Here is a 27,029-nt window from a genome sequence, read left to right on the forward strand (position 1 = left end):
GGAAGGCGAGGTGAAGCACAGCTCAGAGTCCCCGTCATCTTGAGGATGGAGGGGACAGAGACCCATTAGTCCCTGCCCTTACCTACCTGTAACGCCCCTAAATCTAGTATTTAGGCTGTACCCTGAACCTTGCTTCCTCAGATCCAGCCTGACAACAAGAAGAAAGGAAGAAGAAGGACCGAACAGCCGTGCAGCCAGCTAACAAGAGGAGGACTCCCACTGACTTGGCCCCAGCCCTACCGGCTTGTCTCCCTCGAAACTGCTCCTGCGAAATCCCGGTGTCTCATGCAGCCAGCAATCTCAAAAACGCAGGAGGACCTGCCTGCCTTCACTTCCAAAGACTGCTTCTCCTGTGAACACCGGATTTGTTCAACTGCAACCTCTGGCAGCAGCAGGAGCCCGGGAATCCAGCCCACTCTGGAATGCCAAACCCAATCCGAGCTGGAGTGCAAAAACACCATGAGGAGGCCACCCTGGCGATCCTTACCCAAGATCCGGCCTCCCCTGACCTGTCTTAAGCCTCCAGCTGATGCCTGCAGTCTAAATCCAGAAGCCTCACTAACCCCGAACAGGAGCAGGTAAGCAGATCCGACCCCAAAAGCACCCCAGCACCCGCCACCCCATAGCCTTGTGAGCCCAAACCGACGGTGCCTAACCAACACTTAATTTCCAAACTTACCTCTCCAAGTGGTAGTCGCAACCAGGAGTCCTTTGTCTCCCTGCCTACAGTGCTTTTGCAAACCAGAATTTCTCGATAGAAAACAACAGGGCGCCCGATGTCAAAACAGCACTCTGCACCCTGCCGCCCCAGTGCTGCTGAGGGTGCACTTTTTGTGCAACTTTGTTTCCCCATTTGCCCTGACCTTAACCCTAGTAGCTTTGCTCCACCAACCCAGTGGCCTGCTTGCCAGCAGCCACCAACCAGAGGCCCCCTATCCTTAATTGGATAACATTGGGCATCAACATTCTGCAATCAGCCGCCCTAGTACCACTGAGGGTGCACCAGCAGTGCACCATTGACCCTAGGGGGACCCCTGAGTCTAACCCCAGAACCTTTACTCCCACAGTCGATTACTTACCTGTGAACCGATAACCTGTTTTTCCTCCATAGGATAACATTGACAATTTTTTTCCAAAAAGTTTCTTAGTGTGGAGTTTTGAAATCTAAAAATATTCTTTAAAAATCGCACAAATAAGCAAAACGTATTTGCTTACCTGTTTAAACATCATGCGAATAATCAAAACGTAATTACTTACCTGTTTACAGGAAATGTCCCAGAGCTGAATCTAGGTATCCAGCACTGAGTTAGAAAAGTACCATAAAAGTAACTTACCTGTCATTTCCTGAAAAAAACCTATTCATTTCAATGTACTGATTTGCTAGGTGTTGCAACCTGCTGCATCCCTTTAAATCAAACAAAGTACACGTTTTATTGTATTTTCAAACTGTTCTATATTCAGCAACATATTACTTAAAATTATATTATGCTTACCTGTGCCAGGCTTACTTGGTTCTAAAAATAAACAGTATATTTTTTAATACAAAAACAATTGGGCTAGAGTTCAGTTCTTGAGTGTGTGAATTAATTTGCTGACTGAGAGTGTAGTTCAAATGCTTAACACTGTACTCTGATACTGCCTTACTGCTCAACCACTCTACCACAAATAGAGAGTAAGGTTCTAACTAACTTTAACCTCTGCCTACCTTTGGGGTCACCTGGACTCTATAGACACTATACATAATTTTGGTGTAGTATATGTAGGGCCAGTTTCCTACAAGTTTGCCTTGTTTCCAGATTATTTCAGTTTTCAAACGCCTGCGGAAAAAAGAAAGCATGTTAAGCCCCTTAATAAAATACCTTTTCTTAAGAAATTGTCTAAGAAAATGTAACTGTGAATAAATAGCAACAGACTTCTATTGTTGTGGCATTGAATAAGGGGAGTCCATTTATTACTCTGAGCAATCGACTTGAGTTTATGTACGCGATAGTGCCGAATCACAACATATATTATCTGGCCCAATGCATTATGTATGTGACCTAATTTATATCTATCCATCAACATTGGAATCAATGTGGTTAATTCCCCCCTGAGGGGTCTATTAAAATATTCCTCTCTTAAGCTGTGGGAGAGTTATAATAAACCAGACAGAAAATCATTCTTCTCTGCTCCATTTATCTGCTGTATCTTGTGAGCTTGCTGGTGGCTATGACTCATTCAATTCTACAAACTCCCAATTACCTTTCAAGTTCAACTTGAAAGAGACTAATGGTAAAAATTTGAGCAAGAAAAATGAATTATGCAGTAGTTTTGCTGAGCTGCAGGGGGCGTGAGTTTAATAAATTAGGCCATTTTGGCAGCCATGGCAGCAATACAGGCTATTTTAGATGTATATTCCCATACAAATACTGCAAACAGGGACAAAGTGGACTCCAATGAAGATTCATTAAAATATATTGTTGAGTTTGGAAAACTCAGGAACTCTATCTGTACAGGTGTTCCTTGGTAATCCAATGTGGCCCTGCCTTTTTATTGTGAAGGTACTGCACTTCCTTCCTCAAAGGTGGGGGAGGGGTGTAAGTTACCTACCCCAACTTGATCACTCTGCAAATAAGGCACTAACCTAATAGAGACTCAATTTTAACATACCTTGTAACAAGCACTGGCAAAGCCAGTATGATTGAACTACTGAATACCCACAATATTGTGGCATACAAATATCGAGGACAGACTATTGAGGAACTAAATATTGAAAGGTGAGTGCATATAGCAAAGGATAGATTTACTGTTTAACTCCACCATGACAATGAGTTCCTGGCCTTTAACCTATACTCACAGCTAGAAAAGCTCCGAATGGATGTAACACACTAGAGAAAGTTGTGGTGTCTTGGAAGGGTAGGTCTGTCTTATTCAAAACGATGTCCCTGCCACGCATGCTGTATGTCCTACAGAACACCCCCCCACACACAAAATACAACTTGATTTATTTTACAAAGTGGACAGTGAATTACGAAAACTAATATGGGATTGGGGGCAGTTCCAGGAAAGCACTATGTCAGCGGGGAGTATACGAAGGGGTCTGGCAATCTCAAACATTAGGAAATACCACTGGGTTGCTCAGCTCATCACAATTAATGATTCGGTAATCGCAGATTGGGATGAACCTGCCTGTAAAGAGGATCACCTCATGATTGGACTCCAAGGACACCCAGCGGTGCTTTACCGTAAAAAGGAGGAACAGCAATGGCCAGTGCATACACAAGCAGTAGTCCATTCCTGGTGAAAGGCCCCAACATTTCTTGGAAAAACAAATGGAGAAGACCCCACTGTGGGATAGCAACCTCTTAAAGGATTAGGGAATGTGCATGGATTTCATAAATGGGGGCTTATGTCTATAGATCACGTTGGGGATGTCTGGAGGGGTCAAGCAATGATTTATTTTGATTACCTGAAGGCAGTATACGAGATAACTGACTCCGAAAAGTTCGCTATCTGCAGTTGTCATGCACTGTGAAGTCACATCCTTGAGGAGGGACAGCTGCAAGAATACACACCCCTCGAGAATAAGCTCTTACTAGACCCAATGACAGATAAAGCCACCTCCTTAGCTTATGGGAAAGTTATGTACACACCCGACCCATGAGGGGCCTTGGGGAGGCATGAGAAGCTGACGTGGGAATGTTGAAAATGACGATTGGGTGGAGGCGATTCAGAGTCCCAGAGACGTAGCTATCCGGGCGCGTTTTCACCTTATACAACTTTGCATCCTTCACAGGGCCTACTCCGCTAGAGTACTCATGCGTCGGCTGGGACGCTGAAACTCAAAACAATGCACCAGGGCTGTCAGAAAGTGGGCTCTTCTGTTATTATGATATGGACCTGTCCTAAAATACAACAGTACTGGTGGGATATAATACAAGTTGTAACTGGTGTAACAGGTCTGGCTAGTCCAATGGAGGCAAGCTGGCTTGTACAATGTGTGACGGGGAAGAGATACTGCTGAAGGAGCACATAATATGGCTGATGGTGGCCGCCATGGTAGCGAAAAGAGATACAGCCAAGGCCTGGGGTGCGGGTTGACCTCCTTAGGTGGCAGGTTGGAAAACTGATCCCGGCTTGTGTTGTGCAGCCGAAAAGGTGGTGTATCAGAGCCGGGGATGCCCACAGAAATGGGAAAAGGTTTGGGGCCAGCAAATGGCATATAGGGGCTACTGAATATACATTTGAGAGGGACTGTGGGAGATTAGTTGTGAAACCATTGTGAGATTTATTAACAATGTTAAAAGATAAAGTACCAGGGAAACAACATTGTCTGCTCACCAACAACCAATGTATCTGGTAAATTTTCTGTACTTACTGTCGATCATTTCCAATGTGAAACTGTTGAGCACTTGTACAATAAAAAGAAGTTTCAACCAAAAAAATTCTAGCTCCACATCTACGTACCTTGAAGATATATATTCCAAATAAGTTCATACATCTGGAGTGAGGTACATAAAATTTAGACGTGCTTACCTGTCAATAATTTATTCTCAACATTCTGTCCCATCAATGTGGTTGATTCGATATTCAGGGGGAGAGCAACCAATATATCTGTTTCTAAAGTGCCAATGCACATAAACACCGGCATTCACATATTCTATTTACATGGTTCCTTTCTTCATAGACCAACTTGCACATGCATCAAAAATGCCATTTGCGATTCCTTATTAGCGAAAAATAAGGATTAGCTAATAAGGAATAGCAAAAGCCTATGCATGTATGAATCGCTCAAAAAATGGCGGTTCCTACAAATTCCTTAATTATGACTCGCAAATTGTGAGTCGCAATTAAGGAATGGCGTCCTATTCATTCCTATGGGCAATGAATGGGAAATTGCATGCGCAATGTGCGAGTACCCAATAGGTACTCGCAAATTGCGCATGCAATTTCAAGGGTGCAAGGATGCCAAAAGGACACCCTGTTGCACCCCTGAAATTAATATGTGCACCAATATTGCACACACACATGCCCAAAGGGCATGTGTGTGTGTAACCTGAAACTTTGAAAAATGCACTTAGTTATCAGGTTTGAGTTTTCAGTATTTAGTGGACCCTAATAGCTAAATTGCTATTTTAAAAGGCATCTTGCATTGCATTCAAGGCATCACAATTTGCGATTCCTTAAACGCAATCGCAATTTGTGATTTTTGCATTTCGGATGGTGCATCCCAATGGCAAAAATACTGGTCGCAAAGGGACAGATTCAGAGAATCTGCCCGTTTGCGACCGGTTTTTCCTTTGATGCATGTGCCCCAAAGTTTCCTCTAGACTTCATGAAGCAGACTTACATGTTTATGACTTGGCTCAGACAATGCTGGTTGGTTAAGGTTTCATCACCTGCTATTACTTCAATGTTATTGTCACTCTTAGTAATAGTATTTGCTCTGCACATTTTAATTATTATGTCACATTCACTCATCAAATCAGTAATCCTGTGTATTTACTCCTTAGTCATCATAAGTAGGGTTTGGAGCTACTCCAAGGCTGTTACTCCATCCTTCTGGTGTATTCATATCAAAGTTGAAAGGAATTTAACACACAACATATCACAATGAATCCTCTGCTTCACCTACCATTGTGAGACAGTGGAAGTCTACCTGTGTGCGTCCAACAGTGATGACATCAAACACAAACCTGATAGCTTTAATGCCTTCGCTTGAAATCCCATCTAGTTTTGAATCATTGCAAACAATTTGAACACTGTGTTCTGATTTAATGATGCGAGCCAAATACAATTGTTTACATAAATCCTGGAAGATATATTTTTCATTTAAAACATTGTTTTTTTATTTAAGTCCAGTCTGTATATCTACACCAGGATTCCCATCATTCATGGCTCTCGAGCTCTTAAGATTGTTTCCACCACAGTCTTCATCAATGAGCGTGGAATTTGGTCGACTGCTCTGGAATTTGGATTTGGTGATGGAATCTTCTCACGAGTTGATTCATCTCTTCTAATTAGATCTCTTTTCACTTATTATCATTGATATCTGTTGGACATGGCCCTTCTTAGGGGGATTTCTCCAAAACGTTTAGCTTTTTGTCCTCCTGGTTTTAGCCCACTCTCCTTTCTTGACCTTAGGACTCGGGGCACTTTCCGGCTCTACTGAGTGGGAAAGTGCAAGCACCCTTCCTACCCATGCCAGTACAGGGTGCTTACTTGATTGGTTTAGGTGTCATACCTAAAGATGCCCAGTGTAAGGGTACAACATATACCCAGGGCGGAGTGACATGGCTAATGGGAGATGCAGCAGTGAGTGTGCCACCCCCCAGAAGAGCCTATCAAGGATGCCTCATGCTTAGGTTTGCCGGGTTCACTCCATGGCCAACCCTGAGCGGGCCGTTCCCTGCCACCACACAGGGTAGGCGAGGGGCTAGTTAGGTACATCTGCTTGTGCACTGACCGGATAGAGAGGAACCCCCATGTGGGTTTTCCCTACCTTGGGGGGGTGGGGGGGGTCAGCTCTCCCCACTGGGAACACCTTCAGGGTGTGGCTGATGCACTTATTATGGTCATATGGCCTGGGGCACGTTCCCACTGTCAAGGCAGCATGAAAGTGCTTGCGCCCCTTCTACAAACATTAGGAAGCGGGTGCTGTTCTACCATTCCTGAACACAGGTCCAGTCTTGCAGCCCGCTCTATGTGCGTACTAGCACTGAGAGTGGTGGTTACCCAGTACCCAGCCTGCACATGTGGGCCGGTGTGCGAAACGGCACATGTGATGTTGTAGAACCGGTGTCCTACTTGCCATTGCCGCCTGGGGAGGTGGGGGGCACATTTGCACCAATGGTGTCCCCGATTATTTGGCCGACCTACCATTGCAGGTTGAGATGTGCACTTACACCAAGGATGTCACTAGGTGCGTGTCCAGCCTGCCGTTTGCGGGCTGATGTGAGCAGTGGCATCAATGGTGTTCCAAACACATGGGTGTCTCGGTATTGTGGGCAGGTATGCACATTCATACCGATGGTGTTTTCTACATGCATGCCCAGCCTGCTCTTGCAGACTGGTGTGCGCATTGCCTCACAAGTGTTTCTGAACATGTGTCCAGCCTGTCATTGCAGGCCGGGGTGTGCTTTGCACCGAAAATGCCTCTGCATATGTGGACAGCCTGCCATTGCAGGCTAGTGCACACATGCACTGCTGGTATTTCCAAATCCATGACCAGCTGTCATTTGCTGACTGGTGTGTGTGGTACACGCCTAGTATTTAGTGTGTGTTTGCACTACTGGTATTTCCAAATACGTGTCCAGGCTGCCATTGTAAACTGGGGTGCGTGTTGCACAAATGATGTACCTAAACCTGTGTACAGCTTGCCATTGCCTACTTGTGGGCACACTGGCACTGATGGTGTCTCTGAATATGTGACCTGCCTGCCATTGCAGACTGGTTCTCTAGGCTGCAACACTGGATTGCAGTGGTACAGCCTCATCATCTTTCCTATCATTGGATTTACAGTAGCAACCCCTTTCCAGTGGTAAAGGTGGCTATGTCAGGATTCGTGTAGAAATGCCACTACTAAAACATGGGCAGTTCTTAGCTCTAAAACTCTCTTGCATGTCTTTCTGCTTGGCTCTAGTCCACACTGGAGGTTGGGTTGGCACATCTAGGCATTCCCCAGCGACACCTATAAAACACTGGGCATTGAGTGGGAACTATGGACCTCTGCCATTTGCGGGCCTAGATGGAGAGATTGGAGGGAGAGGGTTTGACACTTGGCCTTTGGAGCCAGATCATGGCCCCACCAAATATTAAGGTCTGTAATGCACTGCCTCAGGGCAGTCAAGACAGGCATTTCGGTGAGACATTTGTGGGAGACATTTGTGGTTCAAGGGGAGACCCTTTAAACCATCCCCAACTTCAAAGACACACTGTAGTATAAATATGTGTGTCACACTTCCGCAAAGAGTAACATACGCTTGTGAGGATATGAGAACGGAGAACCTGGAAATATGTGGTGCACACTGGCAGAGGAATATGTTGTGCTCAAGGAGTATTACTGCCATTGAAAGGGACTGCGTGCCGTTCCTGAACAATGGCTGGCCAACTTCCTGCTGGTATGTGGCATCCTGAAGTGTGCTCTCCAAGGGCTTGTCAACCTTGCCCCCTGTTCTTCAGAAGTCCCAGAGACATCAAAGATCTCCTATGAGGGACTTACACCTTCTACGTGTGACACCTGAAAAGCAGTGCCCTCTCGAGTGCCCACATTGCCGGCTGGAATCCACCTGGTAGCACAGCATGGGCTGCCAAATAAGAATAGTGCCCAGAGACAGTATTGCCTTGTGCAGAGCCCCATTGTCTTGCCTGCATTGATGACATATGGACCCTGAATTGGGGGGATCTTGTCACGCATATGTGCCTTGTTGGTGGTGAGCAGATTCACCAGTTGCGGGATCCAAAGTGACCTGTTTCATCGATCATGCCGCATCTCTCTTGCGCGACACACCAACTGTATGCTAATTACCTGTGTTTTCTGTTTCACAGGCTGTAACCCTCAGAGGTGAGGGCATAATTACAGTAGTACATCATTCTACCTCGTGAGGTATTGATGAACTGTGTGACCGGAAGTGTCTGATGTGACCAATATCAACGTGCACCAGACAATGTGCCTCATTTCCAGGGAGGTACGGAATTGCAACTCTTTGTGTGTATACCCAGAATGGTCTAGTGCAACTCATATCACCGTGCACCAGACGTTGTGCCTCATTTCCAGAGAGGTACTAATTTTGCAACTCATAGTTGTGCATGCCTGTAACGGTCTGGATTATGCCTTATCATTGCACACCAGCCATTGTGGCCGGATTGCCTGGGTGCGACTCTGATCAATGTGTACCTAACAGGCTGCCTCCTCCTTCTGAGAGGCTCCCCTCATCTGCTTTATTCCTCATTCCTCAATTGTTCATTTTCTGGTCCTCAGTGCGGCGGACCGACCACCCTCTCCTCACCTGGCCTTCCATGACGACACCTTGGACAGGATGAGCTGGAGGGTAAAAGGAGACTTGGGGGCCACAGGGTGTTGACCTGCTGGGTCTCAGTGTCAGCACATTAGTGTGCTGGGCGCGTATGTGTGCAAGCGTGTGCTGTATGGACCTGCCTGATAGCCGCTGCACCACGTAGCGGTGTGGAGTAAATGTATCTGTGGGAATGACAGCAGGGGAACCGCCTGTGATTCAAGACACTGGTCGGCGTACAAAAAGCATTACATTTGACATTGGTTTAATTTGGTGTATTCACATATTTTGTATAGTGTTGTGACCTGGGGTGCACCTTCTAACTGTGTGGTGTAGACTTCTAATAAATGTTGAGGAGGGCCTGGGGTGGAGAACGTCTTGGACAACATAAGGTTTGCGGTGAAGGGGCGTTCCATGGGTGTTGCTGTGGTGTTCCCACGCAACCCCCATGGAACAAGACACTTCTCCAGATTTACGAGAAATCATGAATCTGGAGATGTGTCTCAATTGTAAGCCACCAAAATATAATTGCTTTTTTTATAATGTTTTATACAAAGCTGCCCGCAATGCAAGTATTACACTTGTTAGCAAACGTGTTCACCCCCAAGTCACTCCGGCTGAATTAATAAAATCAAACCGCTAGCTCACGGCTGCATTTGTTGCTTTATGCATACATTTCTTTTCTTACTCTATAATACACCGTGATTAAGTTATCACGGCCGCAATGCAATTGTGCTTATTTTTTTTTTTTTAAAACAACATAGAGTTAATTTAAGCTTATAGTACCGATACACTCCAAATAAGAACATTAAGTTAATTAAGCAAACAAACAATTTAATGCATCTCAAAACAAGCAAAAAGAATGTTTACGATTCGCAAAGGCCGAAATTCGTCGAATTTCGGCCTTTGCGAATCGCAAAAGTCTTGATACATCTAGGCCTTAATCTCTCTTTCTATTGCAGGTTAACATGCTGTAATGTAAAATCATGAATGTTGTCCTCCTGCCTAAACATTACACATCAGCAGGTTGTAAACGCGACATATATCTTTATTGCTATGGTGATGTCTTACTTTATTCATGGGAGCAAAAACTAAAGTATTGTTCCATTTTGGCCTATGTCTGACTCCACCTTGGTGCCGGTTTAAACAAAAGATGTAAATGGCTGAAAATCTGCCAAGGTGCTAAATGTCGCCTTCAAATGTTAGCACACACAAGTGTGCTGTTTACCACCTGAAGCAAAATGTTTTCACTATTTTGTTAACTATATACTTACTGTGTTAAACTGACAACAGTTGGGGAGATTTTGCAATTTTTTATGTTCTTACGTTTGTACTTTTGCTGAACTTTTAAAACAAATATAGTTTGATATATATATATATATATATATATATATATATATATATATATATATATATATATATATATATATATATATTCACTGAAAAAACCATAGGTTTCACACCAGTTACAGTTAGCTGGAAATTCTACTGACATAAAGCCATTGAAATTCCCACGTTATAGTTAGTTGGACTCACTATAACTTGCGTGCCTGCAATGCACTGCTGATGACGTCATATATTACATCACTCATGACATGGTCAGTGACATCACTCATGACATCACTGATGACACCATCCTTGTGACAGAGTGAGAGACCTCCTTTCAGTGTAATGTAACCCTTGAAACACATATTCAAAAATAGAAACTAACATTTTCAAAAAAATGGAGATACCCATACCAGTTACAACAACCAATTCAGTAATTCCACCATCTATATACACATCCTCTCATTCTGCAACAGTTATGCATTGCAGGCGCGCAAGCTATAGTGAGTCCAACTAACTATAACGTGGGAATTTCAATGGTTTTATTTCAGTAAAATTTCCAGCTAACTATAACTGGTGTGAAAACTATGGTTTTTTTCAGTGAATTTAATAGGTTTTTTTAAATGCTAATTCCTAACTATAACGGATGTGAAACCTATGGTTTATTCAGTGAATTTCATAGGTTTTTTAAATGCTAATTCCTCACTATAACTGGTGTGAAACCAATGGTTTTTTCAGTGAATTTCATAGGTTTTTTAAATGCTAATTCCTAACTATATATAAGGCCCCAAACCTATGTTTTTTTCTTTGAATTTCAAAATTTTGTTAATAGCAAATGTCTATAGCTATGAAATGTAATATTTTTGAAAATGAATGAATCCTATATTTTATTTGTATTTAAAACAATTTTTTTAATGTATATATATATTTTAATTTTTTTATTTTTTTTACCCTTTAGCGGTTCCCGGGGTGCGCCCCGGTGAGTCCCCCTGAAAGCGTAGTCTTTTGAAGCACCCCAGGGCGCGCTCCGGAGAGCGTCCCGTTAGCGTTATTGCCGCGAACGAAAACATTATTGTGATATATCGCGTAGCCGCGTCCACATGATACGCACGGCGTAAGCGCACCTGGAAGCACTCGAGCGAATACGATCGTGCAACGTAAACATCCGAGGCGCTTACGCGACGCGACCCGGGGCTCGCCCTGGGGCGCGCCGCGTAAGCGTGTCGGTCATGTGACCTGAAAATAACACTTTTTATTGGTGCAGAACAGTTTTGGTTTCATAATGATGAAATCCCTGGTCTTGTGACCTCAAAATAACACTTCTCATTGGTTCAGGCCTCTTTTTTTTTCCAAATGATGAAAGACCCCACCTTTTTTCCTTATTCTGACTTTGTCCTTTGACTTAGGAAGACCTGTTTTGCAATCTTTGAGGTATATTTTGTACTTTGAAATGGCTACAGTAGCAGCAGCAGCTGGAGCATCTACACCACCACCACCACCACCACAACCACCAAGAGGACCACCACAAGATTACATTGATGGTCAACAAGAGGAGGAAGAGGAGGAGGAGGAGGAGGAGGAGGGGAGGAGAAGATGGCTGGAAGAACATAATACCCCATACCAGCCAAGACCACACATTGTCTGGGAGTTTTTTTTGATTCCAGAGGGCAAGAAAAAAGTCAATGCGGCCAAGGTGACTTGCCTAATCTGTGGCATGGAACTTTCAAGGGGGAACCCTAATAAAAAAGTATTCTTTCAGAAACAACACAATGATTAGACACATGTAGCGCAGGCATCCGATCAACTATTCTGCTGCAGAGATGAGGGAACTGGCCAGTAACCCTCCCCAATCTACAAGCACCACCTCCAAAAGAAAGCAACCCACTCCATCGGGACCAGAGGCAAGGGAGACGACCCCTTGCATTCAGCCACGGTTTGCGGATTTCCGAATAACATGTATTCATTGTGGTAAGACCATCTCCTATGGTGAACTGAGCATAAAGCTCATCGTCCTTGCTGGGGACAACCACAAATGCCCCAAAAAACCCTAACTTTTTCATTTTTTTGCTCCAGTTGAGCCATTTTCAATTCCCTGTTTTTTCGTTTCTCCCCATGAAAAATACCAAAAAATATAAAACTGTTCAGAAAACCCCAAAAAAGTAAAAAATGTTCAACAAAACAAAAAAAATAGAAAACAACAAAAAGAAGAAAAAAAACAGTTCTTTTTAGAGCTACCTCCAATTTATAAAAAAAGGCTACACTTTTAAAAAACTCTGTCATTCTTCTTTCCTTATGGGCCGCTCCCCGGTCTGCTACCCGGTGCGCGTACCGGGCGCTCCCCCTGCGCAAATCCCCCAAAAATATATATATATTTTGCACCGCGGGACCCTTTTATAGCCCCCACATCAAACCTAGGGGGTCAGGGGAGGTCTACCCTGCCCCCTTATGGTCATTTCCCCCTTTTTTTTCCCACCTCTTGTGTCTCTATCCTACCGAGACACAAGATGGCGGCCGGTCCGGACTGTCTCGAATGTTTACAGACACCCGAGAGCCAATCAGCTTTCCGTGCGCACCTCGCGTGTCGCGCCCGCTGCGCTCCCCGGTGCGCTGCCATAGATATATATATTTTTTTGAACCTAAATTACTCAAAATCCACTGGAGCACATATCTTGAGACATAGCAAAGGCACATCGGGCTACCAGTCCCTACAATTTTGCCAAGTTTGGTGGAAATCCATTCAGCCGTTCGGGCTAAAAGTGAGTTTGACCGCCCTATGGAAATTAGCATGGGGAAAACACTTTTTGCGACCCCTTTTTTATCTCGGCCCCCGCTTGACAAATCCCCCCCAAACTTTCAAGGAAGGACCGGAGCTCCGTGAGGCAAATTTGAAGAAATTTTCAAGCAGATTCGTCAACCGGCGCCAAAGTTATTCACAATAGAATTTTGAGATTTTGCATTGAAAAAAATCCTAACTATAGCTACCTACTGACGACTGCCAGTAGGTAATATATATATATATATATATATATATATATATATATATATATATATATATATATATATATATATATATATATGTATATATATATATATATATATCGGCAAGGTAGCATTTTAACTGCTTTTTTTTTAGACTTAATATGTGACCACGGCCGCATTTATATGGATATTTAAAAAATATACACCACACTTTATAGTTGAACACAATCACATTTCTGCTCATGTTTAAAAAAAATAAACACCAGGCTTTAAGTATCGATTTGTTCATATTGGCCTTGTTCGTACAATTTCCTTTTATTGTGTAACACTATTTATTGTTCTATAAATATCACCAATTTAAACATACCAATTACCGTACAAATCTTTGCAGCACTCTCTATATAATCTGTATTTAAAATGCATGCATTCACCTATAGGCATAAGTAAAACAAATTTAATTTTACCCAATAGTAATTATTTTATCGACCGAAGGATAAAAGGCTCAGTCAACACGTCGGGATCTGAACATGTAACCATCAGGTCAAACAAAGGCTCCTACAATTCTGCTTATATGTTAAAAAGAACACATCAGGCTTTCTGCATATGTTTGTTTTGAATGGCTGCATGCTTATTTATTTACTTACATTTATTGCTATATACATGGGTTATTACCAGTGTCTGCCTAGCCCTGGCCCTTTGTCTAGACCAGCAAACAAAATACACCTGTTCCCACGCTGCAGCACCATCAATGCAGCATTCCCCCATTTTATACACCTACCTCCACAGTAAGGAGCAAATATTTCCATTACATAATCCAAAAATACGGCCGCTTTAAGCAGCAAATTACATTTGTAAACTTAGCAGCAGTCTTTATATAATTTGTATTTATAAAAAGTATATTTATCTGTAGTCATGTTACTTTAAATAAAACATATTTAATACTACCCAACAGTACTTATTGTATCGACCTTAGGAGGATAACAGGCTCAGTCAACATGCCAAAATTTTAACCGCTCATTTTATCGACCTCATAAGGACAAGCATTTGCAATGCAATAGGCCTCACATCAATGAGAGCCTGAGCTATTGGCATTTTAAATGACAACGCCTTTTATTTATGTGTTTTGAAAACCTGCAAGCTGTGCATAAACTTGCACTTTGTACTTATAAGCAATGCTTACGAGAAGCAAGGCTGGCAGTAACTGTACCTCTTTTACTACCAGCCTTGCTTCTCATAAGCAAGGACTATAAGTACAAAGTGCGTGTTTACACACTGCTTGCAGATTTTTAATAAAAATTAATAAAAGGCATTGTCAAGTACAATGCCAATAGATCGGACTATTGCTAATGCGAGACCTATTGCATTGCCAATGCTTCTTATATTAGGTAAAGGCACAGTATAGATTGCTTGCTCCTTGGCAGTAGCGATCAAGGTTTCTATTATCTCAGAAAATGCAATTTCCATTAGATATAGGGTCCCCATCGCTACTTCTGAATAAAGAGTTTCAACCGTTGAGTCCTTCCCACTCTGATGCCTTGAGAACTTGTGCATCTGTTGTAAGATAAACATACAAAGCTTTCAGCATTGGGGTTGAGGAATCGCTGAACAACCCTCTTGACCTCTTCAGTTATGACTACATATTATCTGATTCCTCATATCAGACTCAAGTGCCCTCCATGACTACTTATCTAAAACCCTCCAGTAGTTATGATTAATGTATCCTTTCATAGATGCCTTCTTGGGAGATGTACCTTACCACTACTCAATGTTACTTCATTTCTTTTCTTTGTTTGCTTTATTTCATTCCCACTTCTTCTGGTTTTCCTTTTAATGTGATTTTGTCTCTTTTGCTTTTTTTGTCCCTTCAGCAGGTTTTTCAGTCTTTCAGATTCTTCCAGGTTTAACATTTCAGTTCCTAGTTCACTGTTTTGAATCAAAGGGGGTAGTGGAATATTCCCCTGTCCACAGAGTATGTTATTAGTATAACAGCAATAACTGTAGTAGTATCAGTAAAATTAAAAGTAGTATCTGATGAATTTAAGATAGCCTGATTCTCCATCACTTCCCTATTCACACTTGTTCTGTAGTAAAACCTCAGCTCATCACATTGACTTTCCCGGTTCAACCCCTGCAAGCCTTCCCTCTGCACCTGCTCCACTCCACCGCTCCACTCTGTATTGTACAACTACTCTACTTCACCCTACATTTGAATACTACTGAGCTGTACCTCTGTGATATTCTCACCACACCTAAGCATCTTCCACTGTGTTCCTCCATCCATAGACCCCTCCCCCAAGTGCGTGTGTTGAGCCAGGAATAGGGAAGTGAGAGCGTAAAGGTGAGCGGTGGATCAGCAGTAGGTAAGGGAGTAGGTGAGAGAGTGTAAATGAGTGTAGGAACAATCTCACAACCATCTATTGTAGGGACCAGGAAGAGAAAGGAAAAGATGAGGAGAAGTCAGTGTGTCTTGTATTTGGACTCCACACTTATGTTAAGGTTAAAGTATTCCTCAGTCGCAAGACGTGTCCAACAACCCTGTGTTACTGAGGTGTTGAGTGGATAGGAGCGCATGGGCAGGGCGGGGAACAACCTTTATAACGCAACTTTTAGCACGCAGTGATATTACAACGCAGACTTTAAAACCAAAACCATTACAACGCATTACACTGGGGGGCGCTCTACTATCCAACACCTTCCATAGTGTCCACGGGGACTGATGTTGGAAAAGTAAATTAAACTATTCACTATCCAGCACCCCCCAGTGTAATGCGTTGTAATGGAATGCGTTTTAAAACTTGCGTTGTTACAGCATGCGTGGTAAAAGCATGCGTTGTAACAACGTACATCCGGGCAGGGCATGGGCAAGGCCGCCGCTCCTGCAGATCAAGAACAAGGAGCCATCTTTAGGAAGGGAGGCTCTCTGTGGCACAGGGTGGAAAACTCCTATTGCTGGGACACCACAAGCCTCCGAATGAAAAGTTGCCATGATCCAACTATTTTCACAGGTTCCGCCTTGAGACTCCTTTTTATTTCATAAAATGTTTTATTTTTAAACCAACCTAGGCTGCCAATTCACAAAGGTATTTATGACTACAGGAAGCAGTACCTCTTCACGTACTCTTAACACCTTCCAGGCTCATGACCAGCACAGCTCGTCATGAGGCACTGTTGCGCTGTGCTCATGACGAGCTGAGCTCCTCCTGACTGCCGCGGAATGCCCACACAGGGATAATTCCCCTGCTCTCCTGGGCATTCCATTAAACGTGCGAGGTCATGACGAGCTCAGCTTGTCATGAGCACAGCACCACCATGCAGCGTGATGAGCCGAGTTCGTCACAAGCACCGCAGCGCCGCGTGCAGCCCCCTTCACCCCCCTCCCCCCTGCCGTGGGGGAATTAGCCCTGCGGCGAAGGGGCTATATGCCTTTCTGAATTGGCCTTGAAACATCTCAAATTGAAGAAAATGGGAATCTTGAGGAAATATCCTTACACAATTAGTACAAATAGAAAGGAATATGCCCTCTTTGCACCTTGGCTAACAGGTATTTGGTTCATAAAGGAGTTCTCCCAGGGCTTAGTTTGAGCCGATGGTTGCAGGTGGGGCCCACCAGAACTTATTTTTACGGACTGGCCCTTATTTTTCCTGAACAGATTTTCATTTAGAGCAAGAGAGAGACAGATACACATGGGTGCAAGGAAGAGGAAGAGAAAGATGGGAAAACCTGGCAATGGGAGAAGGTAAGAACGTGCAAGAGTGAGATCAAAGTGCAGGTGCCTTTGGTGATGGATTCAAGAGGTATGAGGTGGAATCAAGACCCTGCAGCCTTGGTATTTGACATGCTGATGTACCAGCAAACCTTTGAGCCCCCGCACTGATTATTTTGCAAACTAAGCACTGACTACTCCTGAAGTACGACTTCAGTTACTCATAACTGCCTTTATGAAACCATTTGAACGGGGCGGATTTCAAGCTCCGGATTTCTACCTTTATTATTTATGCGCTCAGGCTCAATATGCACTACCCGACACGATTTTTACCCCATCTTGCGATTGAAGCAGGCACTAGCCGACCCATGCCCCTACAGGCAGCAACCCTCTCTGGAGGATCGGGAGGCCCTAGGACTGAAATTAATTCAGTGTTATGCACTGCTTGGGCCTGAAAATGCTAGCTAAATGGGCAGGACTTTCATATATCTATGCCCCTGGCTTTTCACCCGGATATTTTTGCGGCAAGGGAGACACCGGTGCTGAAGGCACTAGCATCTGTTGGTATATCCACTCTAGGAGATTTTACACACACGGTCGATTCAAGACACTGAACGAAATAGAGGGCTCCGAGGATCGAGGGTTTATGCTAGACTTCACTTATGTTAGAGTGCGACAAGCTATAAAATCTGTTTATCCGGACTATACGACAGAACCGGTTACTTTGCAGGCGTTGCAGAACATGCTGGGAGTGGAGGAACAGAGAGGCCTTATTACCAAATTATATAATGTCTCATTGCGAGAGAGAAAGAATGAGAAACACCCATCTTATTGTAGATGGCAGCAGGTTCTGGGAACTACACTCACACTCGAAATGTGGAACGACTGCTGTGCACTGGCAGGTCGCCTCATGGCTAACTGTGACTTGCGGTTGATTCATTTAAAATATTTGCACCAATTTTACTATACCTCATTGCAATTTCACAAGTATGGTTTGCGTGAGAATGCTAATTGCGTAAGGTGTGAGCAAGCTGACGCTGATTTCTTGCACATGTCCTGGACCTGTCCTGGGATCTCCGCTTTCTGGTCCAAGGTTGTACATATTCTTACAGATGTTGTGTTGGAACAAGTACGGTGTGAGACGGAACTCTTCTTGTTAGGCTTTGTAAAGCAGTTGAAACCATGTAACAGGCAATTAATTGTGATCTCTATTTTGTTTGCAAAGAGGTCTATTGCACTTTGTTGGGGGGGAAAACTACTCCCACTGTCAAAAGCTGGATCCGGGATTTGATTTATTGCAGAGACCAACTGGAGATATATGCAGAGGAACTATCTGAAACCTCACGCCCCAAGGACTTCTGGACGTCCCTCATGAGTTATTTAAATACTCAACCAAATTTATTGTAAATTTATAGTGCACTGCTAATGTTCACTGAGAGTCCATTCCTTTAACAATATGGACCACGCTATTAGTGTTATCTGCCACCTACTAGAGTGCTTTTTGTTCAATGCTGGGTCATCAGTGTGCAATGTACTGCAATCCACTTTGTTGGGGGGGTTGGGTGGGGATGGGTTCTTCGGGGGAGGTTAGTATAAGGGAAGGGAGTTGGGACTACATGACGGTATTACAGTGCTTCTGCTTCAAGTACATGTGTAACTGTTGACTGCTGACTCATATCTACAATGGCTTGTATCGGCTAAAGTTCAATGTGAATTGTAGTCCTAGATTGGGATGTGGCTTATTTGTTATTATAAGCTGCCCAATAAACAGATAAAAAAAAAATAAACTTCCTTTATGATGTGTTTCAAGGGACAGTAGGATCAAATGATACAGTTATAGTCATAAATCAGGAACAAAGAATTGAAATACAGTCACAGGCAGCAGGCCAATCTGGGAGCATAAACCAATTAAGCATGGGCGGAAAATCCGTTATGCGCGCAAATTTTCGGTAAATTCACGATTCGCGAACGCTCGCGAATTTACCGAAAATCCGCAAATTTGCACGCAGCGGATTTTTTTTTCTTGGTGATACAATTTTGCGGCATGCGGTGTAAGTTCGCAATTGCAAACTTGTAGGTGCGGCGGGCAGCAACAATCTCGCACTCGCGAAATTACAAAATTTGCAATTCTGCACAAGAAATCCACTAGCAAGCAGCATAGACCTTCTGAAAATGATGATTTTTATCAGAATAACTCCTCAGGTTGACATTTGCCTGCCCTATTTTGGATTTGAGGCCTTTTGACTTTCTTTGGATCACTTTTGGATTAGAAATAAACTTTCACAAGTACGTTTTTTGGGGGGCATTACATTTGCTGTTCTGCAAAAAAACTGTTTTGCTAAACTGGAAGCACTCAGCAGCAGGTGCAAAAGTTCAAATTCATCATTAGTAACCATTCCCTGTAGTGCTTCCTGACTGGGGCCCCTCCAGAGTTCAGTTGCTAGTTGCAACAATTGCATGACCCTGCTCTGACCCTCACAGCTGGATCATAGAATAGCTACAAGTAGGCCACAAAGGTCCTGGAAAAAAAAATTGCACTGCAACAGAAAGCAAATTACAGATAAGGAAGCAGGTGCCAGACTGGAATTTTAAAACAGTGACACATTAATAAATCAACCCCAAATTAATTCATGTCAGTTGAAGCAGGGCAGGTGTGCTTGCTTTTTCCCCCCATAATCTACAGTGATGATGATGAACCAGAGGGTGGCATTAATGTACCAGAGGGTGGCATGGGTGAAACAGAGGGTGGCAGTGTTGAAACAGAGGGTGCTGTGAACCTGTGATGATGAACCAGACGTAGAAACAACATAGTCGTGACCGTTGCATGCCGACAAGTAAGTTCGCAATCGCGAACTGGTACAAAATCCTCGCGAACTGGCAGAAATCCTTGCGAACACTATAAAAACAAAAAAATCCGCAAATTCGCGAGAATTTGCGGATTTTGCGGATTGCGAGTTCGCAAATACGCAAATTCGCAAATGTCAGATTTGCTAAATTCGCCCATGCTTAAAACCAATGAACATTTCAGTGGGTGGGTGGGTCTGTGATGAGAAGGTGAGGCAGAGACGGGGCGGGTAGAGGGACTAGTGACGCTGACTACCAAGTACCTGGGAATTAGTGAATAATAACCAGTGATTGCTGATCCTAGGGCATTAACATTCAACTCGAATCAACAATCTAACAGCCTCAGACTGTGAAACTCTCCTGCACTTTCTTCCTCTGCCAGTCTTGCCCATTCCTGCTTCTTTGCAGACTCCAGGGCTCAAACGCAACTTTGCAGACGCCTTCCTGATGGCATTCTGGGCAAACACTGCAATAACATCCAACATACAACACTGGGCGACTTCAACCTTTACTTACATCATCTCAAAAGAAGTTCTTCTGACCTATAAGTAGTCACTGAAACCTCAATGATTAAAAGGTCCATCTCAGACCTGTCAACCCTTCCAACAGAGGTGTCCAACACAGGTCCAGGTGGACTTAGTTTTCAAAATGTCCACGTAACATAATATAAGGGATGAAGTACCTCCTCTCTGTAACTTATAAGGCTATTGCAAGACACCAAGGAGTTCCATAACCATATAGAGGAATGAGGCCGAAGGCCGAATTCCTTTATGAGGGTATGGAACTCATGGTGACTTGCAATATCCTTATCGTGTATAGTGTGACTACTTTACCCCATACAATACATGGTCACAACATAACTTTGCCATAAACCGCTTAAAAAGTGGGTGTGTAGCTCTTTCCTATGAAATATGCAAACATGAACATAAAAAAACCTCTAATGCAAAATTAAACACATCAACAATCTGTTAGATGTTTGTTGCAAAAATATATTAGAAATAGTTCAATATAAGTCAGTTTTAAAAAAAATAAAGAAAGTTGCAGTAGCTTAGAATGTGTAGAACATGCAGAAAGTTTCAAATTGTTCTATAATAATTTATTATAGTTGAGTTCTGTTGTGTTTTCTTTATAATAGGCTCTTAGATTTGTCACATGAAATTAGAACCGAGCATTTATACAGCAATTGCAGAATCCTATATATTATAAATAGATAAAAAATTAATATAAGCAACCTGTTGGTCTGATTTTGGTTTAGGGACGGAACGTTTAGAGACATTAGAGATGGTGGACCACATTACCTTCCCCATCCCAATGGTACTTCGACTGCCAAATTTAGTGATGAGCACGGTTCGGTAGTCATCTCTGTATATTGAAAGAAATCACCATCACTGCAGTTGCGGTAGTTGGGTCTGGTGGCTCAGTGGATTAATGCATCCACTGCAGGGGCCTGTGTTTGACCTCATGGTCACAGGTTCAAATCCTGGTAGGTCCACTCAGCCTTTCATCCTTCTGAGGTTGATAAAAGGAGTACCGTTGGGTAACAATAAATATCTGTTATTCAGCCCCAAGAGACACCAGTGTGGTAAACGTGTGCTTTACAAATGTTTATGCTTTCACAGCAACACAAATTTGCTGGGTATACACTGTAAATTTTCATGGCATCCCACCAAAGGTTTATCATTTTTGGGCTTTTTCAGAACTCCCAACGTGAGGGTTTCTTTCTGAAAAATCAAAAACATGAATGGCCCCTTCACCATGGGAGAGGATGTGACGGTCGTTATTCTTTTTTTAACTATCCCTCAACACCAAGTTTTCCTAGCTGTGATGGACAGGCTAAAAAAGACATTACAGCATCCACCTATATAGGGCGGGACATGTAATGTTCTCCCTATGATGCCACTACTCCGTTGGGTCACTAAAGTACAAATTTAGGTAATGGAGCAAATGGAGCGCTATTTACAGAATGCTTAAGGTCCGTCCATCTGTAAATGGACTGACTGAAAGTTTGGCAGGCAGGGTACTCCATCACGTTTGTGACAGAGCGCCCTGTCAGTGAAACCATACCTCTGGCCCTGTACCACACATTCAGGTCTTATCATTAAAATGAGGCTTGGGTCCAGTCCTCCTGGAACTACGTTGGACATCCCCTTCTTAGACACCCAAACTTTAAAGGCCACTTTCTTTATAGATTACCACATCTCAATAGCCAAACCGACACTTTTAGCATGGAATCTTCATCTACCCATTCCTTTTTCACTACTAGGAGTACACCTTTATCAAAAACACAAAATCATAGATCATGTTTGCACGAATAACTTGGGGAGATATGCAGCGGTGTCTGGAAATTGGGAGGGCGAAGGGCGGACCATATTGATGTACTCACCACCAGGACTGCAGGAGGCTGCATTTATAGACCTGGGGAAAGTGATGCTAACGTTCCCCATTGGGAAATTGGTAATATGTGGAAACCTTATTTCCATGATGACGGGGAGGTGTGACCATTATCCACCCAGAGATATAGCCTCATCAGGGCTGATTCTCCCACACTTCCTAGACACAATGGGACTGTTAGATGCATGGAGAGTTCACCATCCCATTGAGACACACTATACATTTCACTCTGAGGCCCATTATACTCTCTCTCGAATCAACTATATCCTTACCCCGGAGGATCAGGTATGAGGTGAAGTGGTGTGGCTCACTGGTTAGAGGCGGCAGACTCGAGAGCAGAGGACGGCCCGGGACCAGGGTTCGATTCCCGGTGCGGCAGGTTTCGGGACCAGGGTCAGCGGACTCGATAATTCTCTCGCCTCGGTGCCCACTCTGATCAGCGATCACACTCGGCAACTCTGGGCATTAGCTTGCCTCATCTTCACTAACGGCCCCACCAGACCGCCGGGGATGCCTGGTCTCACCCTGGAGATACCCATTAAGGGACCATCTCTCAGGGAAGCCAGGAAGGGTTTCGCAGTGGTCGAAGCGCCTTGGGACCCTACGGGTAAGTAGTGCGCTATATAAATGCCTATACATACATTTACATGCATTAAGGAGATCCGACATCTAGCGAGTATCATATCAGTTCATTCCCCATTTTGGACACAAGTGGAGATATGAAAAGGTAGCGGTACTTGATTGGCACCCATCCACCCTTGGCACCTCTGAAACCCGAAGATTAAACTGAAGATTACTCATGAAATAGATCATTATTTTAGAGAGAATTAAGGATCTGTCGAATCGGCCCAGATCCTCTGGGAAGCCTTTAAAACGGTGATACAGGGTCATGCGGTGCCCCAATAGCACGAGCAAAAAAGGAAAAGAATGCAGGGCTACTAAGGTGACAAGAAGAGATACTTAAACTAGCGAGTGAACTCACTACATCAGTCGAGCGAGATAAGACACACATTGGTGTGAGGCGAGAGACAGGGTGAGAATATTGAATGAACACAAGTTGGGGCGCATATACCAGCTAGGGCACAAAGCTGGGAAACTGTTGGCTTGGCTAGACAGAGGAGAATTGGCAAACCAGCTGGCCACAGAGCTACTAGTGGACTCTGGGGACTGTGTTACAGATACGCAAGATATTGTGGACGAATTTGCCATGTATTACAAGCAACTCTATACATCCAGGATCACCAGGCAGGAAAGGGAATTGAAAGGGTTACTGTCCGAAATGCATCTACCGGTGCTAGCAAAGGAGGATAGAACTCTGCTAGATAGTGACCTCGCATAGGAAGAAATAGCTCAGGCTATAATTACTCTCCAGACGGAAGGTGATTGGCCCAAATTGTCTCCTGATCAAACTCTATAAGCTGCGGCGATATAAAACAGCCACCCACCTTAAGAAAATGTATGAGGAGCGTCTTGAGAACGGACACCTTCTGCAAGACCAGAGAATAGCCACTCTGGTAGTGATATATAGAGATGGAAAACCCAAAAATAAATCCTCATTATACCGACCTATATCACGGCTGAATGCAGAGGTCAAAATTCTGGCTAAATTGCTGGCAAGCCGGATAGTCCAGGTTTTTTCTGGATTAGTCCACCCTGATCAATCAGGCTATTGCTGTAAAGAAATACATCTTTAAACTTGCGATGACTGCACAGAGTAATGGGAAAGATGGATACCATAAGAGAAGATGTGATGGTGGTGTTCTTGGATGCTACCATGGCGTTTGACACCAAAGAGCGGCCATATCTCTTTGCCATCCTGGCGAAACTCGGGTTTGGTGCTATATCTCTCAGCTGGGTTTGACTCCTATATGCTGACCCCCTTGCACAAGTAGTAGTTAACAATAAAAAAAGTCAGCCATTTTCCATCTTCATAGAGGGACACGACAAGGTTGCCCCTTGTCCCTGCTTTTATTTGCGTTAATCTTAGAGCCCCTATCCTACTGGATCTGAAAAGACCCTATAATTCAGGGATTACGGTGGGCAGAGGAGTGGGAGGATCGTATCTCACTCTATGCAGATGACATCTTGTTGTACCTGGCCTCTCCAGAGAGATCCTTGCACAGGGTTCGCAACATATTCACAAACTTCGGTACCTACTCCGGATACACCATCAACTGGTCAAAATCGCTTATATTTGTGTTGAATGAAAACCCACCTACCCTGCCCAAAGACTGCAAGGTGATGATAGCCACAGACCGATTCAAACATCTTGGACTGTTCATTAGTAAAGATCCCAAATTATATTATGAGTCTAACTTGTTGCCGCGCTACAGCGGCTGAGACACGATGTGGCACACTGGAAGTCTCTTCCACTGTCGCTACTAGGCAGAGCGGCGCTCTTCAAGATGATGTTGTTGCCTCGCTTTTTGTACGTCCTTCAGAATTCACCTGACTCTGTCCCCGTGTCATACTTTAGAATGATGGAAAGTGCACAAAGAATGTTGCTCTGGGGAAATAGTCCACCAAGAATTTAGGGCCATATTATCAAGAAAGGGCGATACATTATCGCCGCTTTTATCGGCAGGAAACTGCCGCTAAAGCGGCGATAATGGGCTTGATAATATGCCCTTGTGAATTCCCATAGAAGCCCAGGTTAACACCAGAACCTGGGCTGCTATGGGAATTCACAAGGGCATATTATCAAGCCCATTATCGCCGCTTTAGTGGCAGTTTCCTGCCGATAAAAGCAGCGATAATGTATCGCCCTATCTTGATAATATGTCCCTTAATTCCCAAAACTAGTAAAAGGCTGGTATGATAGGTGAATCGGGCTACCGAATATTAAAAAGTACTACTGGGTGGCACAACTAGCTGCCCTCAACCATTGCGTATACTGACATCAGATTGATCCGGGATATGCTAAGGATAGGTGGCTCTTGCCAGGGGTGTTATAATCCTGGCCGACGAAATTCCACCTAAAAGGCCCCACAAAGAACTCAGTTCAGGTGTGGCATATGGTACACAGAAGGGTGGGATGGGCAAAGACCGCTGTGGGATATGGAATGATTGGGCTCCCTCTGGAGAACGAAGAGTTTCGATAAATGGGATACCATCAGGATATCTCGGGTGGGCGACCTTTCAACAGGATCACAAACTGGTGGAAACTGAGAGATTTTGGTATCTACAGGTATGACATGCCTTGCAGACAGTGATCCCAAGGGGGAAGATCCCTCCTGAGGCCTCGCCTCTTGAGGATAGGCTTCTGGACAGGTATATGCGAATAAAAGCCATTTCCCTGACTTACTCAAAACTGATCAATCATTCGCCTGATCCACTTCCACAACTCCGTGAAAAATGGGAGCAGGACTTGTCAGGCTGGAGGGGGAGGACTGGCACGAAGTACTGGCATTATCAAAGGAAGTAGCAATATCCTCCAAATTAAAATTGGTGCAGTTGAATACATTGCACCTCATATAGGTCACGGGCCCGGAGGGATATAGAGAAGACCCTAGTTGCAGAAGACAGTGTGGCCTGGAGTGCACGTTCTTCCATATTATATGGGATTGCTCATACATTAGTAGGCACTGGAGTGATGTTGTCCTGTGCATGGGGGAGGTACCCGGAGAGAGAATATTACCCAAGGCTATACAATGTTTGCTAAACATATGGGAACCAACAGATTTGGGTAGCAAAGAGAGAACATGGGTGACGCTAGGTCAGGGGTCGCTAAGAGAAACATTGCAAGGAAATGGGGGGCACAAGACAGTGATTGACTGGAAAAACGACATGGACTGGTGCATGTTCAGGGAGAAACCAGTATATGTATCTAGGGGGTGCCAGAGAAAGTGGATGCAAATATGGGGTAAATGGAACGTATACAGTGGGGATATATGTGTACTGCCCAGATTACCGTCACAGTTCTCCCCAGACGAACTAGAACCTTAACATACAGGAGAAATCTAACCAAGAGAGGTGGTATTTATTGAAATCATTCCATGTGTTCCACATCAATGATTACTGTGACTCTAGGTTTACACTACCTGTGAAATCTGTACTGTTGTTTGTTGTAAACAAGAAAAATAATTCTAGAAAAAACACACAATCAGACCGCTTCCCGTTTATGTGATAAAATATGGCCACAGCAAACTTTATCCCTCATCAAGCCAGCATCACCGTTTGCCTCAGAGAACCGAGCCCCTGACCTATTCTAAATGCACTTCACACATGGATTAGCAAGGCCATTAACACATTGACACCTATTTCTCCCATCCACCTCTCAAGACAAAAACAGCAAGCCAGTTGTTTTAAGAAAAAGCAGCAAATACATCACTTCTCTCTCAAGCAAAATACATGTCACACCTCCTAAGAGGTGGCAGGCAAACTGGCATAAAGATGGCATCTGAAACATTACTGGGCAGTCACCCACAAAGCAATTACATTGAAACACACTAATGGAATCACAAAAGCTCCCAACTTAACACCTCTGGACCTGCACTTACCACTTCACACCAATACAAGAACACTGGGGCATATTACCGACAACTAGCGATATTTATCTCTAAATGGGCGGAGCAAGTTTTTTTTATTGCCAAGCATTGCCGGATGTCATTGCAGAATACAGCGATATTCACGCATTAACGCCAATAGGGTCTTGGCCATAATATCCACCTCCCATTGGATATAATGGCTAAGAACTGGTCTGAGCTGGCGTTATCTTTTGGAGATATTCGCGCTTAGCGCGAATATTTCCATCACTACACCTGCAATGATAATAGGCGATAGCGATGTTAGC

Source organism: Lissotriton vulgaris, chromosome 11 (assembly GCF_964263255.1).
Source record: "Lissotriton vulgaris chromosome 11, aLisVul1.2, whole genome shotgun sequence".
Classification (NCBI taxonomy): Eukaryota; Metazoa; Chordata; class Amphibia; order Caudata; family Salamandridae; genus Lissotriton; species Lissotriton vulgaris.